This window comes from Natrix helvetica, assembly GCF_964273705.1.
Source record: "Natrix helvetica genome assembly, chromosome: 1".
NCBI classification, from domain to species: domain Eukaryota; kingdom Metazoa; phylum Chordata; class Lepidosauria; order Squamata; family Natricidae; genus Natrix; species Natrix helvetica.
In genome coordinates, this window is record NC_138548.1 from 200,369,508 (window position 1) to 200,385,382 (window position 15,875).

A 15,875-nucleotide genomic window follows, 5' to 3' on the forward strand; every position below is an offset into this window, starting at 1 on the left:
TGGAGCCTTCTCTTCTGAGAAGAGAAGAGACTGTGGGACAATTTGCCACAGCCAATTTGCTGCGGCAACTCACCATGACCAACTCATCATGGCCAACTCACCACGGTCAAGTCGCCACGGGACAATTTTAACAATTCTATTTATTTAAAATAAATAAAAAATTATTTTAATTTTTGCTCTTCGTATTTCATTCTGTCCCTCCTTTTTTGCATCCTTTCTTTAATTATTCTATTCCGTCATTTCTTTGATATCAGTGTAACTCTTGTCCCGCAGCGAATTGTCTTGTGGCGAGGTGGCCATGGCAAGTTGGCCGTGGCAAATTGTCATAACCCCAAGACTGTTAGAAGGGGGCAGACTCATAAATATCTACGTTGGGAACGATGACAGGCTGTCAAAAAAACAGGACCTTAAGTTGCACCTGGAAACAAACTGCAAATTGCTTAACTAGTGCAGTGCACAAAAGAGTGGGGTTACATGGGGAAATGAGCAGTTATGGTCTCAAGCGACTGTACTCTGGAGTTGGTGCAGTTTTCTTGTCTCTTTCAAAGGCAGCCACCTGGAGGTGCTTTATAGCAATGTGAACATAGGAATCAAGGCATGAATCACAATGCAACTTATTTATGGGATGACAAATGCTGTAGAGACTCTTTAGATGCAAACTTTTAAAATGAACCTTTAAATGTTATTAAATGTATAGAAATGCAATTTTTTGGATTGTTCGTGGTTTTAAGGTGCTTCTTATTGTTCTTTTGTAAACTCCCCAGAGTTCTCCCAAGAGAAAGTAAAAAAAAAAAAGAGCCTCAGAAGAGCCCTGATAGATCAGGCCGTAGCCAATCTAGTCCAACATTCACTGTCATGCTATGACCAACAAGATATTTTTGAGAAGTTACTAGTCTGGACTGCTGGTTAATTCAAGTACTACTTGATTTATGGCCATAAGTGGAACTAGAATTTCTCTTGATAAGGGAGTTGTTGAGTGAGTCGAGCCTGATTTTATGACCCTTTCCCACAAATTTTAAGCAACCCACTGTAGTTATTAAGTGAATCACACAGTTGTTAAACAAATTCAGCTTTCCACATTGAGTCAGTGGCAACTAAGGGACCTAAATTCTTTTCTGTATAGTTGGACGGCTTATTTTCTGCGTGAGTTCACATACCGTATATTAAGCCATGGTTTATTTATTGAGTAAACCACAATAGCTTATGTAGTACACTAAGTCACCACCAGCAAACTGCATTGTAGCATAACCTATGAGTCCAATTACAAGTAGACAGATGTCATCTGCTCTGATTGCTCCTGGGCGGGGAGATTTTCTGATTCCTAATCCTGTACACTGTGGTGCCAGGGCAGGACGTGCATTCCTTCTGCAGGAAGAGCCCATGCTTTGCTGCTGAGCCACGGCTGCAGGCTTTTCAGCACTTCTTGCACTTGTTGTGTCAAGGGCCCTCTGCTCTGCACAGTAGGTATGGCCTCTTTCAGGCTCTGCTCCCCGAGTTTCAGAATTTGACCTTCAGAAGACTTGGCCTTCCTATTACAGAACGATGACAATTGATAAGTCATCTTCTGTTCAAAAAAGAACCATTTGAAAGCTCTATTTATTTTTATTCCCCACTGACGACAGTGGATGTTGTTGTTTTTTCATTTTGACTAAAGTAGAGGAGCCAGTGGAGACCCACAAGTCAGGCATCTACCCACAAGGCCAATCCCTTGCAGGAGTTGGGAAAGAACCTCCTATTCTCAAAGACCTTAGACAATTGTTGCTGCCAAGTAGTATAAGCAACAGAGCTTGCAATGTTTCTAATTCATGCGAATTTAGCATACTGTATGTCTGTTTAAGCAGCAACATTTTTTCCTGGCTACAGCTGTTGCTGCTGCTGCACAGTCTAAAGGAAAAGATTCATTTGCTTTAGGGAGTCAAAGATTGGTATCCCAATTGATGTTGTAAAGCACATTTCCTATACAATCTGAGTAGGTAATGTTAGTTAACCTGGTGCAACTAAGAGGAAGAAATATCTAAGATATTGGAAGGCAGGACTTTACAAAGCTAGTGTAAAATTAATTTACCCCTAGTGTCAGGGTAAATCTTGAAGTTTGAGATCTCACCAGGACTCTTAAAGTTGCAACCATAAGAAGGCTCTCCAAAAATCAGACAGATTGATAAGAAAAGTCTCCTTCAAGTTGAACTTGATTCTAATTTCATAGACACATTCATGCAGTTTCCTTGGTTCATAACAGATACCAACAGAGGCCAAAAAAAGAGCAGCAGTAGGATCTAGCTCATACCCACTTTTACAGCCAGAGGAAAGCAAAGTCTCAGGCATCACTCCCTTTCATTCTTGCTCTACTACATTACTGATCTGCATGAACCCTGTTGCTGAATCTTTGGCTTATAACTATTAAAGAAGCAAGATCCCCAATTTAGGGAATGTGGGTAGAATTGCCATGGCAGAGGCCAGGATTCTGCACTCTGCTATTGCTGCATTCAGCTTGAGTTTCCAGTAAATTCATATATCTTTACATGAACTTAAACTTCCTTAGATCATTTTTCTGTTTTAAGCCGTTGTGTGCTGAGGTTGGCAGCTGCCATCTGTTGGCCAAACTGGGTAATACTGGTGGGGACAATGGCAGAGAGCTGGTCTTCATCACGCTCCATCGGCTTGTTGTGGTTCAGTTGCTTCTGAATCTTTGTGACAAGATAGATAGCAATTTTGCCAGATTGCTTTTTGTGTTCTTAAAGTTCATGTTTGTGATATCAACGGTGTTTTCCAGGCATCTTGTCTTCTGCTGGGTTCTTCTATTGCCTTTGATATTTTTTTTCCAGCCATCACATCTTCTCCAAGGACTCTGGTTCCTGTATTATGTGTTCAAAGTTCTTATGCTTTAGCTTCACTATTAGTTATTCCAGTGAGTTTCTGGTTTTATTACATCTAGGGTTGAATGATTGGTTCTGGCATTCCAAGGTTCTTTCAATAATTTTCTCTTGCACTGCAATTCCTGGGATATCCATTCTTCCCTGTTTGTCCCTTTGAGTGATCCAACTATGAATTGTGAATGGGAAGGACACAGCCTTAACATTACATACTTATGTTGGCGATGTAATGCCTCTACACTGAATACTTGGTATACAACTCCATTTGAGTAAAACGTCTCTTTCATAGCTGCAGGATTCTAGGCAAATGCTAGATAACAGCCAAGATACTGTATATGGTACTGAAGGTTAATATTTTGTGGCCGTCTAGTGGATTTCTTCAGGCCGGATATGCTTGCCCTGCTTTTTACCATCAATTATTATTTCAAATGCAAATAAGCAATAGAAGGCAAATAAAGCAGTACCAAAGTGAAAGATTGAACATGGGATGATTCTGGATAGCTAAGAAGAAGCTAGATAGCTACTTGTCTAGAATGGTACAAGGGTTCCTGCCTGAGCAGGGAGCTGGACTAAAAGACCTCCCAAGATCTCTTCAAACTCGGTTATTCTGTTACAGTCTGTTATGATTTTTTAAATTGTTACATAAAACAGTTATTGCAAAAAAATCTAGATGTTATCTATTTATTGTAGTCCAGCAGAAACAAGAATCCTTCAAGGGATGGCTGCATGGATGGGTATCCACAGGGAGGTGAAGGAGGCAATTGACAAAATGTTTATCATGTTGCCATGATAGAGTATGCTGGTGCAAGCAGAGAATGGTTTATATATTCTGATGCTTTATTTAAATATGTTTATCAGTGATGCACAACCACTGTTGATGCCATACGCTAAATAAATAAGCAGAGAAGGGTGGGGTTTGTCTCGTGATGACATCACACTGACATCCTGTTTGCATGCTTTAGTATTATCTCTCAATTGTACGCCCTATACACCTCTGAATCTGAGAAGGAGGCTGAGATGATGAATGAAGACTGCTGGGTTTCATTCACTCAATAAAAGGACAAGAAACACACCAGAAGGTACCATTTCAGCAAGGCATAACTGTGATTGGATTTGCTATTGTCAGTGGGATTAAATTAGACTGATTCATGTCAGACATCTTCAGTAGATCTCTGTGTTTGGCCACATATCTGTAAATTTCAGTTGCTTTGAGATAGGCAGTAGAGAAGAGTTGATTATTCCAGAACTCTTAATTGCTCAGGTTAAGGAATTAGATGTTGGCCTTAAATAAGCTTTAGTCTTTCCTGAGATTCTTAGTATTTCTGGATTTTCAATTCACAACTATTAAGACACTGGACTGCACTGCATTGTGCCCCATTTGTGTAATCAGCCTTCTAACTCATGTAGAAATCCCAAATACAAAAGTTCTGTCCCAGTGTTATGCCTACATTGGATACGGCATTCTGATAGGCAGGACTGACAAGCTAGACAGAAACAGGTTGAAGTTTGAACCAATTTCAGCAACTGTACATAATGTTTAGAGTGGTGCTGGCTGAAGTACTCTGGCACCTGGAAGTCTACACATCTTAAAAGTTGCCACAGTTGAGAAGAACTAGTTTAGAACATCTTTTCCTACTTTCTGCCAGACATGTTGGGCCAAAGCCCTATAACGCACCCCCCCCCCAAAAAAAAGGCCTATCAACCCAAGATGGTAGCAAGCAATACTTGGGTAGGATAGCAGTTTGGAAAAGGCTGCTATAGAAAGTTCTACCTGTACTATATTCCAACTACTGTATATTTGCCAGATGGGTTATGCTTCCTCAGTAATATTGTTGTCTGTTCCCTCTTTTGCTAGTGAAAATAAACAGCTTTTTTTCGGGGGGGGGGGGGGAAGGTAGGACTTCTTTGAAGCTCTTCAGTTATTTTCCCTGCCATTTTCAGCTCCAGGAATTAGCTGTCATATTTTATATTGGGTACACGATACAATTTTTGTAAACTCTAATTTAATTATCTAATAGCAGCTCTGTAAAGTATTTGTTTGTTTGTTTGTTTATTCAGAGGATGTCTCTACGACTTGTAGAAGTAAACTGTTAATGTTAGAAGTGGGCTGCCTAACTTGCATTATGAAAACTTCAGATTGCTAACATTACAAGCCGTTTGAGAAATTGGCACTCCAATATCCTTTGTGAATTTATGTATTTTTCTTTCCACTTAAGAAAATGCAGCTACTATGTTGAATTCATGCAATGCACTTTGAAGCAGGTCTCTCATTCAACTCTTTTCCCTACTACTGGTTCACTAAAAGAAGTTAAGAGTTACAAAAATCATCCTGTCTTCACCGGACTTTCCATGCACACATTGGCATCTGCAGGATTTCGTTTAGGCAGACATGCAGCGTTGCAACATATCTAGAAAAAGGATGGGATCTTCTGACACAAAATTACAATGTTGTTTACACACACACACACACACACAATCCCATTTCCAATAAATGCCATTGTTTGCACCCCAATCTGCAGTGTGTTGATGATGATAATGATAAATAGGTGGGTGAGGTTTCCACCCCTGTTCAATACAAAAAAATTAGAGCCAGGAAGACATCCCTAGCGGATGGAGTGTTCAGTATTGGAGTGCCCCTCCATCCCTTAGATACTTGGCTCTGTTTGTAAAGTTGCTCATGGAAATGACTTACTTTTTTATTCAACAAGCTGAAGTAAATAAAGGATATCATTACCATTTTAAATGATAGTTGCTGTGGATTAAATTTGCCTTCTGTTTCTCTTGGCAGGTAATTCTTCTGGGTCTTCCTGACCAGCTGTCTCTTGCATGCAAACCATCCTCTGGGGAGTTGACATGACAAGCTTAAAGCCAAAGCATCAGTGGAATTGCAGAAAAGATGGGAGTAAGGCTTGTGGAAGCAGCCCAGCTGTTTGCTAACCTCTCTCTCTGCCTGAATGTTTTGCATTCTTCTCCTTGCATCTGGTGGGAAGATCAATGACTAGCTAGCCTTAAAGAATCTGAAAAACTGATCCCTTCTCTCCTAGTTGGGGAAAAAACCAATAGAATTAGCAGGAATAGTACCCTAGATTGGTAGCACCAGTCAGAATAGTGAAAACGCAACATTTTTCTCTTGGGAATTCATGAGCAAGAAAATCAATTCCATAACTACAACTGTTACCATTCCCTCATCCCTCAAAAACCAGGCTACAATTTGCTGCAATCATCTTCACAGAAGGCATGGTGCGTTAAATGTTAACTATGAGCATTCCCACTAGAGGGAAGGAGAAGAACCTTTCCTTCCAATGTTTCAAGAGAAAAAAACAACCAGATTAGCTGTAATTTTACAAACTACACAGTGGAGTTAGTAATCAATTTGGTTCCCAGATTGTGCTGATGGAAGAGGTCTACAACTAATTTTACTCTAGTTTAAAGGTTTGGGATGCTTTAAGTAGTATGATTAGTATACATAGTGAATCTATAGTGATTATCTCAGGGTAATTAAAATGAGGTTTGCCCCACTAGGGATGTTAGTTTTCAGTTCCGTTTCAATTTATATGTTTGTGTTCCCTGCAGTTATTTCCAACAACATTCAGGCAGGTATTCTGGAAAAACCCACAAATATGCTGTTTATAAGCCACAGTTCTCACCCAGTAGGACCCCCATAATTTTAAGTTTTTCATGGTGATTTGGCTATCACTTCTTGCCCCACCACAATTCTCAGGACTCATGTATCCTTTAAGAGACTCACATCAAGGGGGAATTCAATACAGGTACTCTTTGACTAAGAACCGTTTGTTTAGTGACCGTTCAAAGTTACAGCAGCCCTGGAGAAGGTGACCTATGATCGGTTTCCACACTTGTGATTGTTGCAGCATCCCCATGGTCACGTGATCAAAAATTCAAAAGCTTGACAATTGCCATTTATTTAGGATAGTTGCATTGTTCCGGGATCATGCGATCACCATTTGTGACCTTCCCAGCCCGCTTCTGACAAGCAAAGTCAATGCAGGAAGCCAGATTCACTTAATACCGCATGGTTCACTGAAGAACTGAAGTGATTCATTTAACAACGGTGGCAAAGTGGTCATAAAAATGAGGTAAAACTTACTTGACAACAGAAATGTTGGGCTTAGTTCTGATTGTAAATTGCGGGCTACCTGTAGTTGAAGACTTTCTTCAACTAGAACAGCGATGGCGAACCTTTTTTGGCTCGCATGCCACAAGTGGGGGGAGCACAGGGGGGTCGTGTGTGGGCGTGCCGCACCCATAATGCAACGTGCGACCCCCCCCCCATTTTTACATGCTTTTTTCACCCTCCCCAGGCTACAGAGGCTTTATAGGAGCCTGGGGAGGATGAAAAGAGCCTCCCCCCCCCCGGAGGCCCTCCGGAGGCTTCAGGGACCGTCCGGAGGCTTCCCTGAAGCCTTTGGAACGCTTAAAACGACCCTCCGAGCAAACCGGAAGTCACATCAGCCAAAACAAAAAAACAAGCACATTTGTGTAATGGGGATGTGTGTACAGGAACTATTGTAATATTTATTTATTTATTTATTAAAACTTTTCCATCCCAGTCTTTTATCTGGGTGCTGATTGCGGGTGAGGAGGTGTTTTGGATATTTTTATTTCCTTTTTAGCTGTTTGTCTCTTTTCGATGGTATATAGATGTTGTTTATCTCTTACGTGTCTGTTGATGGCTTATTTGACATAAACTCCATCAGATGGTAGTACTGAACAAGAGTTTGTACCTTTCTGCAGCTGTCTAGTAATTGTCCAAATTTTTACTGTCCAACTCTGGTAATCCTTATTGAGAAAAAAAATTGTAGATGAGTTCCAGAGCTGTTCATCCCATTCTATATTATGCATTGTCTCCTTTTCATTCAAAAAAAGGAGGCAATAGAAGACCAACTGCTAGGTGAACTAATGGGCAAACCAAGATACTCTGAGAATGTTGCATTATTTCCTAATCAGAGGGAGTAGTTCCAGTCCAGGAAAACATTAGTATTGCCATGAGTGCATTACCATATCTATGCACCAGTTAGTGGCTGTTAGTCGGAAGGATGCACATTTGGGAACAAGCTAATGATCAGCTGTTCCTCAGAAGAAATAGCAGATGTTGTTTCAGCTTTTCTGATTATACAGAGCAGCTTGCTTGGCACAAAAGCCACATATAAGGAAATTCAATTATGATTTTCTTTTACTGGTGACTACTCTACTTTAACTCCATCTTTTACTTGTTGCTATGTGACAGACAGAAAGTCAGCAGGTGAAGTTGTTCACTACTACTGGACTTTGTGTATTAAATTGACCAGCTTAACAGTATGTGCATTTGTGTTCCTTTATCTATTCCTTATTATTTAATCTTTAGCTCTGCAAAAATGAGTTGAGCAGATAGCTTTCCAATCTGCAAAGGAACAAGACAAATGTTTACCAATTGGAGATACCACAACTACGCAAGAAGGATAAAAGGTAGTTTCCTCCTTTTTTAATTTCACAGGTGGAGTACTAGTGCTAGGAGAGCCTTCCAATATCCGGTAAAATCCAATGGATTGAGTTGCAATTCCCATTGTCCCATGGCTACAGATGATGGTATTGTGGTCCAAAGGTTATTGAAGGCAGCGCACCAAGGATTTTGTGGGTAGTTCGGGAGAGTGCTAAACAACTGCTTCAGTGACATTCTCCCCCCCACCCCACCCCAACTGATAAAAGTTCTCTGGGAACATTCAACGCTGTCGGTGAGTTTTGTCAGTGAGGTCAAACCATCGACTGTTGAGTGTACCCTGCGGCTTTTGCAGACACCGGAAGTAAAATCACTTCACTGAAGGACCATCACACTGCTGGAGTAAATTAGTGGCTTGCTCCCATCAGCATATCACATTTCTGTCGCAGACTTCTTCACTGTCACTTGTTTTGCCTCCTTCCAGCCCAGTGCAAAATCAGCAAGCTTTCATCCCCCTTAACTCTCTCCCCCACCCATACTTTGCTGGGAAGGTTAAATTCTTTCTGGGAAACCATTGCTGGAAGAATCTTCTACCTACTGGGCAGTCTCCAAAACTAAAAAGTCACAATCAACATTCATTCTGTCGGTGGGTTGTTATGCTGGAGGAGAAGCTCACTGATCAGTGAATGCAACTGTGACTGGAAAAAACACTTGGTCAGCAGAAGAAATCCACATTTTACTTCTCCCCATTGAGAAAACTGCCCATTTATTCCTACTCCTTGTCTGGTTAGCTGCTAGATTTACATGCGAGTCTTTCATGAAGATTTTTTTTTAAAGTATACAGTGACACTTTTCTTGTGTGGCATTTCTATCAGTCCTAATGACAATATGCAGTATGTACCGTTTCTCCAAAATAAGACCTTTGTATTATTTTTATACAATGGTCTCTTGGCCAGCGTACTCTGGGGCTGTGTAGCCCACCTGCTACAGGTCAGTCCAAGCACTGCAACCTCCAGGATGACCCTCAAAGCAGCAGGTGTAAGAAGAGGGCAGGGGATAGGTCACAATCTGGCCCACTGGATGTGCCACGTGATCAGGAAGACAGATGGTGGGACAGAGTAGGGGGTCGGCCACAGAGGCTCATTCTGTGTGTGCAGTTGAGCTGGAGGACGACATTGGACGGCAGGGCCCGAGTTCACAGGGGCCACAGACAGCATGGTGCCACCCTGCCCTACCATCTGCCTCGCCTGATCCAATTGGTGGTAGTCCTGCACAATCTCATCAACAAGATTGCCAACAGAGATGCCGAGAAGGAGGAGGGAGAGGAGAAGGAGGAGAGGAAGAACAAGAAGAAAGATAACAAGGAAAAGGAGAAGGAAAAAAGTGAAGCCAAGAAAGAAGAGAAGAAGGAGTAGTAGTAGTATTAGTAACCAGGCTTTCTATTTGTAAATTAAAAGAATTAAATTTCACCAAGCTGCTCTGGCTGAAGGTTTTTCCCTGCTGGTGGTTTGGGAGGGACAGAGAGCCAAATGAGTTCATGGCTGTCCGAAATGTGCTTGCAGTGGCTGTTGGTCACAGAGTGGGCAGCCCCATGCTTCTGCTTCCACCTGGTCCTGTTGCCACTGGCACAAGGCAAGGGGGGGGACGACTCCACGCTGTGGCCACTGTGTGCTCAGCTCCTGCATGGTTGGCCCTGCTTAAAGTTAGCTAACGGTCAATGGTATTCAAGGGAAATTGGTGAGGCCAAATGCACAGGGGCCGTGACATGGTGCCATCTCCACCCCATCCTCTGCCTCACAGCCACGCCCCCCAAGGCTGACGATCTTAACGGGTTTATTTTTGGGGTAGGTCTTATATTAGGAGCATTCTAAAAACCATGCTAGGGCTTAATTTCTGGTTGGGTCTTACTTTTGGGGAAACACAGTAAACACAGTCTATTATTCAGATAAAACACAACTTTAAAACAATCACAGTATGAAAAGAAGAAGATTCAGTCTCACATAGCACAGTTAGATTGGAATTATCTAGCCTTCTGGCTCACTACTTGTAAGAAAAGCCAGATCTTCATAGTCTACTGTACGGCCAGGAAGGTGACAGCTTCCTGGATCCCAGGGGAAGTGATGACACAGGGCAGGCACCATCTTTTTTCTTTTTCCAGACAGTGCCTGATAGAATCAATACCAAAATCCAGTTATCTCTTCCTCCTCCACATTTTATTGCTTCTACTACAGGGGAAACCATACAAAGAGCTTCTACCTTTTAATCTACATTTATTTTAAAAATATTTTTTATTAAAAGATTTTACATAGTTACTGAAAAATATATTCAAAGGAAAATATTTTTAAATAAATGAAAGAAGAAAAAAAGAAAACAGACAAACCCAAAGGGAATAGAGAAAATAGAAAAGAAAAAGAAAAAATATCAGAAAACATACACACACACCTACCTACAGTACCTTTCATGTTGATAATTAAATTCTAATCAAACTACAATCTCCAAGACTTCATCATTTCCATTATTTTTATAACTTTTCTAATCAAGAAAACTGTTAGTCACAAAACCATTTTCTTTTTTGCACAAAACGTCCAAAAGGAGTTTCCAATTATTGATGAATGTTAACACCTTTCTCTAACCAAGTATTTTACCCTACATTTTTATACAGACCCTACATTCACAAAGGTATCTTCTATTAGCTGCTGTCAGTCAGGAATGGGACTCAACAAGTGATGCTGATTTATAGACTCCTGTGATCACAACAGCGAAATTGCAACAAATATATGAATCCCATTCATTTAGTGGAATCTATGTGAAGTTGGAGAGCAGAAATACAGGAGCCTTTCATCTAGTCCAATTTGTATAGTTACTGAAGGATACTGAATTCCCATAGGAAGAATGTACAGCACTGGTTTTCTCAAAATACTCCAGCCCCACGTCCCCCTAAGATGGTAAAACAAAAATATGTGACCCTCAGCCATAAATCAAGTGACTTCATTAGTTGCACAAAAAATAAGTATGCCATTTAATTTTTATAATTATATTTTAATCTATGAGGCTAGCAACAAGGATGGAAATTTTAAAAGTTTATAATATTGGCCATCTAATTGGAAAGCACTCAAAAAGAAAACTGATACAACTTAAAAGCATATTTAAATGGGAAATATTAACTTGATTGTCCTTGCCTAATTCCTGAAAGTGAGGTTTTATTTTGGGAACAGCCACTTTCATTCACCAGTCAAAACGGAGGTGGGGTGGAAAGGGATTTTCTTTAAAGCTGCCCCCCCCCCCCAAATAGCATAGCTTTTGAACTTCTGGTCCATTCAGGGCAGCTGCACTGATAACAGATTAACAGAGTTGGAAGGTACCTTGTAGGTCATCTAGTTCAACCCCCTGCCCAAGCAGGAGACTCTACACCATTTCTGACAAATGGCAGTCCAATCTCTTCTTGAAAGTCTCAAGTGATGAAGCTCCCACAACTTCTGAAGGCAAGCTGTTCCACTGGTTGATTGTTCTCTCTGTCAGAAAGTTCTTCCTTATTTCTAGGCTGAATCTCTCCTTGTTCAGTTTCCATCCATTATGGCCTTCAGGTGCTTTGAAAAATAGCTTGAGCCTCTCCTCCTCTCTCTGGCAGCCCCTCAAATATTGGAACACTGCTATCATGTCTCCCCTGATCCTTCTCTTCACTAGGCTAGCCATGCCCAGTTCCTGTAACAGTTATGTGTTTGTGTGTACATACATACATAATGTATGTATATGTACGTACACACACACGTATGTATGTATGTATGTATGTATTAATGTGATATAATGATCACAGCCCACTTCTTTCCCTTCTAGCCTCCTGATGCTGGTAAATCACTCCCACTGCATTCTCACAGCCTCCCTCCCTCTCATATTGTAACCCCCTTTGCAGAAAAGATTCAGGTCAGACAGTCAATGTCTGGCACGGAAGTTTCTTTGAAAGGCAAGCAAGGAAGAGAACCCCTGCTTCATCCTGGACTTTGGTTTTCATTCATCATGTATTGACATCAAATTGGTGAGCTTGCAGGAAAAGGACTCACAGGTGCTTTTCTAGACTCCACTCTCAGAAAAATAATGCTATGAAACACTGCTATAACCAAAAAAATCGAGTGCTTATCAAATATAATCTTTTAAATTGTGTATGATTACTTAGAACATAAATGCCAAAGGAGGCAAAAGTCCAGAACTGCTCAAAATACAGCCTCTGAAAAAAAATTCCCATAGAAACCAATGACAAGATATTTAGCATAATGTTGGTTTGTCCCTAAGTTAGAGGTATAGTTCTTTGCTATAATGAGCCTCCCGGTTGCAATGAAATACATACCAAGCATACATTAATAACAGATCTAAGGTCATAATAGCTGGAAATAGTAAAGATTTCAACACACATACACGCATGCATGCTCACACACACAAAGAACTAAATCAGTTTCCTTGCTAAATATGTTTGTTGTTAGTTGCGAAGTCGTGTCCGACCCATTGCAACTCCATGGACAACGTTCCCCCAGGCCTTCCTGTCCTCTACCATCCCCTGGAGCCCATTTAAGCTACACCGACTAAATATATTACCTACAGCAAAAAGACAAAGAATCATTAAAACAAATTCTTATCCTGGATTTTTCCAATTTCTGAAGGATTAAAATACATCAGAGGCTGAAACCAATGTTACCTAAGTTCCTCTTCCTGTTCCAGTATCTAGCTTCTCTCTTGGACTTCAGAAGACGAAAGTCTTGTCCTCTGTAGAAGAGAAGAGGCTGGGGGAATCTCCTTGGGCCATACACCCGGTTTCAAGTCTCAGGAAGATCCTGCTGAAGACTAGTCCCTGACCAGGAAGTAGCTGTCAGTATTATGAACACTGGGTGGCATGACCACAAGCAGCTTCCAAATATTTCCTATATTTAATTACCGTAATAATCTTTTTATTGTTTTTGGATTGCTTTCTTCACACTATTTTGCAGCACACTTCCAGCTCAGAAATAACAGTACAGCATATTTGATATTTTCCCCATTGACTTTCAATAGTATTCAGGATTGGGGTTATGAACACCTTTTCAGAATCTTCTTCCCTATAAATATTACTTGATTATATTTCACATCATTGTCTGATATATCCAATTGCTTTTCAGCTTCCATCTCTTCACTAACTGAGAGTGTCTCTCCCAGGAGAGAAGAACTTTGTTGATCTTTGGTTTAATCCATTCTTCCTTCATATGCCTCTGGATACTCCCCCAACCCCAGAGCATAATGCAGCCACCTCTTTTTTTAAAAAACCAAAACACCAGTTATGTATTCATTTTCTGAAATGCTTCTTTCTCTTTTCTTCAAATACATCTATTGTACTTGTTGCCAAACAGTTTGATTTTTGTTTCTTCAGTCCAAAATGCTTCAGGTTTCCTTTTGAATAATTTAGATGCCATTTTGTGTAATAATATCAAATAAAAAAATGTATTTCTGACATCTGATATCTTCCTTTTTCCAGGCAATTCTACCAGAGAGTTTTCTTGGTTTCCCAGATTTTTTCTTGATCTCAACAGTTGCATGTAATTTACAATTTTTGATAATCTTTCTCACATGGTCAACTGGAAGCATTCAGGAATTTAAACACCTTTTACCTGCTTTCTAAAATTGAATTATCTTCATTTTCAAATCTTCAAATATCTGTTTAGAGGAGATTACAGGAAACAACACAATCAAGATTTTATTTCTGATGTATCCTCCCCTTTAGAAGATTAATGAATAGAGACTAAAGAGCAGTTGAAATCACAAAAAAGGAAGAAAATTGATGCATACCGTAGTATATTTGCAATCTTAATGAAAATTATGTCATAAAAACTAGCATCTAGCCTTATAAATAAGATATACATTAAAACAGCAATTTTAGGAGGCTGTTTAAACAACTTTAAAGTAAAAAAAGTAGTCCTTAATCAATTGTAATATGCAGAAGTTGTGTTGGCTTCTATTCACTTAAAGAGTCACTGCATATGCAATCTGACCAAGTGCCTAAATATTTACATGGGGGTTTATGTAATACATGTGTATCTGCATGTGTGTGTGTGTGTGTATCTCTATATAGACAAGTATATATGTAACTACCGTAAATATAGGAGTGCCTATATTTATATGTAGCTCTATATAGATATAAATATAGCCATTATTTACACAAAATAAGAATGTTCCTTGCCAGAAATAAATTACCGTAGATTCTGCTTACTCTCAAATATAGATACATATGTTGTTGTTTTTGACTATTTTGCAAGCAGTGCAATGATGTCCCAGAATGAGCCTGAATTTGGGGAAAGGTGGAAGTCTTTTAAAACAACTTTGAAGTAAAAAGAAAGTAATTCTGAATCAATTGGAATCTTACATGTAACATACAAAATCCTTAGTACTCTTTGAACGTGGTTGTTTTGTTGAAGATGTTTCATTATACCCAACTAAGTAACATCATCAGTGCTAGATGGAAGTTAGATTTGCGTTCCATTTATACAAGCAATCCTTGATTTACAACAGTTTATTTAGTCAGGTCAGCGTTTATTACAATCAAAGACCAAAGCAAGTTAAAAACACTCAAGGAATATCCAGTTAAAAATCCTAAAATAAAATAGCAACAAATAACATTATTTGTTATTAACATTAAAATCACAATTTAGCATCCAATCTCTCTGTTGCACATGAATAAAACACAACATGGCCTAAGTATACTATATCAATCCTTAAACTGTGAGACCCATTATCACATACTAAAATGCAAGAGAGAGAGAATGCAAAAGGATTTACTGCATTGTGTAAAATAGCTATGATGGATTAATCACCGGGTTCCAACTAATCCCCAGTGCTGCTGCACAGAATCTAGCCACCTGTGCTGTGATAACAAATTGTTCGTCCTTAAGCAGCCACTGGAAGTAAGTAATGTCGGAACAGCCTGGATACCAATTGATTGGGAAAATAAGTTTTTCCCGAATATCTCTATAAAAAGCATTGAAGGAGTATGTGGCCAGCAGCCTCCACCTCTCCAGAGCCACAGGGACAGAGTCTTCCAATCAATGATATATTTTTATATTTGCCATGCAGGACGGCCAATGAAAGCACATGGCACTGTGCAAGCGAAAATGCTGGCCGATGGTACACTGTCTTCAACTGGGCAAGATAACTGGTTGGAGTAATAGCATATCTAATGGAATCTGGAGCCAGAAACAATGGTGGTTTCTCAAAGTCCGCTCGCCTCTCTATGTCCTCTACCTTCGTTGCAGGGTTTGTTTTGCTTGTCCACAGTCCTAACTTGAGTATTGAGGCTAGAGAATTGAGCCTACCAAGATTGAACTCAACAGCCTTGGAGGATGAATGGTGCAAGAAAAAAGAAAGAATACTTCTAGCCAAAGATTGGCTAAACTTTATTTTTCCCCCCCTCAATAATTCATTTAGTGATTACTCAAAGTTGCAACACCATTGAAAGAAGTTATTTGTGACCATTCTTCACACAACCATTGGAGCAGCTCCATGGTCACGTGATCAGAATTCAGACACTTGGCAATTGACTCATATTTATGACG

The 15,875-nt window shown here is 40.0% G+C and overlaps 1 protein-coding gene across 2 annotated transcripts in view; it reads left to right on the forward strand.

The window, feature by feature from the left end:
* Positions 1 to 15,875, forward strand: part of NANOS3 (nanos C2HC-type zinc finger 3) — a 51,509-nt gene that overhangs the window by 28,066 nt on the left and 7,568 nt on the right. Inside the window, exons 2-4 of one of the 2 annotated variants that reach the window (XR_014173687.1) lie at positions 5,659 to 6,967; positions 8,236 to 8,336; positions 9,264 to 9,945. The gene's annotated coding sequence lies outside the window, so the exon portion shown is untranslated. Of the gene's footprint in view, positions 1 to 5,658; positions 6,968 to 8,235; positions 8,337 to 9,263; positions 9,946 to 15,875 lie in introns of those variants that run through there. The other variant, XR_014173686.1, reaches the window with a different exon arrangement.